The sequence below is a fragment of the Lactuca saligna genome, chromosome 1, assembly GCF_052625555.1.
Source record: "Lactuca saligna cultivar CGN05327 chromosome 1, ASM5262555v1, whole genome shotgun sequence".
Classification (NCBI taxonomy): Eukaryota; Viridiplantae; Streptophyta; class Magnoliopsida; order Asterales; family Asteraceae; genus Lactuca; species Lactuca saligna.
The window spans coordinates 185556997-185561565 of record NC_136417.1 but is presented as its reverse complement, the minus strand read 5'-3'; the positions used below and the strand labels follow the sequence as shown (position 1 = coordinate 185561565).

The following is a 4569-nucleotide window of genomic DNA, read 5'->3' as shown; positions in this document are numbered from 1 at the left end:
ATTGCTAAAAATGAAATAGTTTTACATTATTCAAATTTATAATGCATCCATTGACAATTTTATCATTTTTGAAACGAAGTGTTGAATACATCCCAACACAAATTACTATACATAAAATGTAATTTAAATGAAGTATTAAACTAGTATAATTAAGAAGAGTTAGTGGTTGTAAAACAGGAAATAGTTATTGGACTTTTATGTAGGTTATTCACAGCTTGATTTGCATCTTAGTGCACATCCCACTAGTTACTTGCAGTTATCTTCAGTTTAGATGAGTTTCACTACTATATGCAGGATATTATGTGTTGTATGGTATGTACTCGTATGTATGAAGTTTATAACTTCGTTAGGGGAAACAATTTATAACTCCATTAGGGGCAATAATGTATAGATCCGTAAGGGTCAACATTTTATAGCTTTATAAGAGTCTAAAATTTATAGCTTCATATAACGCAATAATTTATAGCACCAATAAGGGCAACACTTTATAGCTCCGTTAGGCGGAACATTTTATGGCTTCGCAAGAGGTAACAATTTTAGCTTCGTAAGAGGAAACTTTTATATGCTTATATGGTTATGTACTTACGTATCCATAGTAAATTGCGTAGATTTAGTGTGTCCACTGAGCATTTCGGTTACTCGTTGGTAGGAGCCTCTGAGGTGGATAAGGGGAAGGGTCCGACTTAACCACAACAATGTTTGTATTTACTTTTATTTCTGATTTTTATGATTACTCATGAAACTTATCATTTTTAGAACTTATGTTTTATTTAAGTCATCAGACTTCCATTACGTTGTTTTATTTCACATTCGTCACTTTAGTTTAGATTTTAACAAAGAATTTTCCAAATTTTTTCAATAAGAAATGTGTTATATTTTTTCTTAAATTGCAACATTATAATAAAAAGCCTTCTATAATGAAGGCTTATGATAGTCACACTGAAGGATAAAGAACACAATATTGATGAATCGTCACTATGAGGGATATAGAATGTAACTCCCAAGATATCATACCATGTACACCCCAAAATTTTCATTTACGATTTAAAATTTTACAAAATTTCTAGTGTACATTAGCACAATAGAACACAAGTAGTTATCACAAGGATCATACTGGCCTCAAGTACATGATTGAGTCGGGTGTCACATATATAACCCTGGAAAACAAACCATCATAACAACATAAGCCTCATAGCGTAGTGAATAACAAATATAATAATAAAATCAAATAAGTCATATAAATCACATAATAGCTAATTTTCTCGCATATGTAGCAATTAATTTATATCAATTAGTGGTGTTCTCATAACCGATCTCTCAATAATAATCTATCACTCATTCATATATTCTATCTTTAAATCTATGATGTATTTCCGAGTCAATGATTTATCTCTCAGTCGTTTTCACTCTCTTGATTAATGATCTCTCTCTCTCTGTCTCTCTCTGTCTCTCTCTCTCTCTCTCTCTCTCTCTCGCGCGCGCGCGCGCTCGCTCACAATCAATCAAGATAAATCTCTCATTTACAATCAATTTATCAATTATGTTTTTTCTCTCAATCAATAATTTATCTCTCAATCAGTTATCTAAATATCATCAATGATCTATCTCTTAGTCATAATGTATCTATGTTTATCATAATCTATCTCTCTTGGTGTTAATAAGTCTCTCTGTATTAGAGTTAATCATTCTCTTAATGGGAACTAATCTCTCTATCATAATCTATCATTCAATCATGACCAATACATCAATCATGATATGTCTGTTAATCGTAGTTAATCTATCAATTTATAACGTATTTCTTAATAATGATATTACTCATAGTAACAAATAATTTCTCAATAACAATCAATTATCTAAATCTCTATATAATTCGTACCTTGCATATCACATATATCATAAATATCACACATATCACAAATATAATATCACAATAACTCAGAAATGATCTATTTTTTAATGTCACTCAATTATAATCCATATTATCAAAGTTCTATGTCTCATTTATGGATTATCTTTCTATTGGTAATAAGTTTATCAATCAATATCAATCTTTCAATCATATATTATTCTGTCAGAATAATCAATTTATCAATTATCAATCGATTACTCATTTATAATTAATCATTTAAATCATGTAATATATATCACAGATAGCACATCAATGGATACTAGAATAGTGCTACTCACCTAATTAGCCAACACACTTATTCCACTTCCAATTTTAATCATCCGCTGCCTATCAGCTCATCATATAGTAGCACTTAATCATCAAATAACTTGTTTCTAAAAACTTTTCATAACTCACTACTAGCTACCCTTCAGGACCTCTTGTCACCAAACTAATCAAATTTCATAATATAATCATAATAGGCTTAACCTGTAAGCCATTAACTAAATCTCTCATCACAAGTATTTCTCAAATATTAGGTTTTATAATCCTTATAGTCTCATATAAATCTTTAAACGTAAGATTTACTCACTGATCTTACCAACAGGTTCGTAACAACACCGTATCAAGAATTCCCGTAACATACTCAGATCTATCAAATCTTATAATGATCATATCTTTAAATTACAAATTAACAGGGCAAAAGATACCTCAATGTCTCATACTCGACCCCTTATCTTTTGTACAACAATATATCACCTCTGCTAAATTCTCCTAAGAACGACTCCTGTGCAGCATCTCTGGTCACATGTGCCAAAATCCCGCAAATGACACGAAATGCTTATATTTATACTCTGGGCATCACCACATCATGGACATACACTCGTCGCATCGTTGTGATCAATAGACTCCATCGTGTTCCACGTGTCCTCTCCCCTGTTATGTGTCTTAGTGTCTCGATAGGTGCTACATTGTGGTGAATCTTCTACCATGTCGTGGGAATCAAATTACCAAATGTCACTCTCCAGTTGACACATGTCTCGGTGACTCACACTCATTGCCACGTTCTGGAAAACTTACCATCCTGTCGTGATGGTCAAATGTTGATTGTTAACATGACTTCCATTGACTTTCTCGAAATAGCAACAAACTTTCAAGTCAACTTGAAACGGCCATAAGTTTCTTATACGAACTCCGTTTTCGACGATCTTTATATCCACATAATCCTCTCAACAAACTCTACAACATTACTCAATTATCTTTTGCTAAATAGCATTTCTCAGTTTAAAGTAACTTCATGCTCTAATTCTCCTACTCGCCTCATATCATTATATATCTTCTAAATTGATACCTGATCACAAAAGACAAGTTTTCCAAAGAACACGGACTCGCAAAAATATCGGGTATGTATTGATCTTAAGTATGCTCTAATACCACTTTTAATGATCAAAACGTAAATAATAAATTGTTGAACACCGAATTTGTAGTGGAAAAACCCAAAACATGAAAAAACCACTTTAAATAACACTATATTAATCTCGAAATCAAAACAACTTATAAGGGCTTGAATGATTTATTTTTAAATGATAATGAAGAGGAGATGGTAAAAAAAACGTTCATGAGGGATATATGTAGCTACTAAAAAGATAGTTTCCTTCTCGAATTTTAAAACTTGAAGCGCAGTGAAAAATGTAGCTTAGGGAACAAGAAAGTTTTGATAGCTTGCAACACCTTGGTGATAGTTTCTGAAAAGTTAATTGTGTTCGGAACATAGTCAACAACATTTCATATGGTTCAAGCGAAATATGGGTTGAAATAAAAGATATAAAAACTGAGTTAATTTTGAACAATGAGATAAAGTTAATTTGAGGTGTGGTTATAGAATGAAATTATAAATATCTCTATTACCTTATAAAATTCAGAATTCAAAAAGACCTAACTACTATTAATACACAATGAATGCATAACTTTGATGCATCAGTATTAACCTTTGGGCCGATGTCTACCGGTAGCAATATCCTCCACATGAGCTTCGACCAGTGAAATGTGTTCGATACCGGATAACCAGTGAAATGTGTTCAGATAACCTTAAAAATAAAATATTAAAATCAATGTTAATAAGTTAAGCCAATGATTATTAATATAAAACAACATAACCTCTATTGAAAACTTACTATATAGAAGAAAGTGGTACAAACTACAACGTGCAAACAATTAGGATATGTATGTCTTATACTCGTATTATTGAATTGTAACTACTACAACGTCATTGGTTGTAGTTAAATGTTAAATGAACATGATTTATTTAAATCTTTTTTTAATTGGTATTTAACTATTTATAGTTCTTAAATGAAAGGAATCGATGAAAGAAAAATAAAAAGATGACAGCTGTGGGATTTGAACCCACGCCCTTTCGGACCAGAGCCTAAATCTGGCGCCTTAGACCACTCGGCCAAACTGTCTTGATGAAAATTTGTTCGATTCAAAGTTGTTATTTCTTGTTACCAAGTTCCTTTTATAATGTTAAAGCCAGTTTAAGACGGAGTGCACGTTCTTTAGTTCTTGCGCAGTTGCTTTGTGAGAACCAAATATCAAAATAATGGTATCCAAAACAAGATATAATGAACAGACATACTTTATATATTAAATGAATCCAAAAGGCATCCCACTCCTACGCAAAA

At 31.7% G+C, this 4569-nt stretch overlaps 1 non-coding gene across 1 annotated transcript; it reads right to left on the bottom strand.

The window, feature by feature from the left end:
- Positions 1-4270: 4270 nt before the first annotated feature.
- Positions 4271-4350, bottom strand: TRNAL-UAG (transfer RNA leucine (anticodon UAG)). The gene has a single exon. It is a non-coding gene; the product is annotated as a tRNA-Leu (tRNA).
- Positions 4351-4569: the final 219 nt, after the last annotated feature.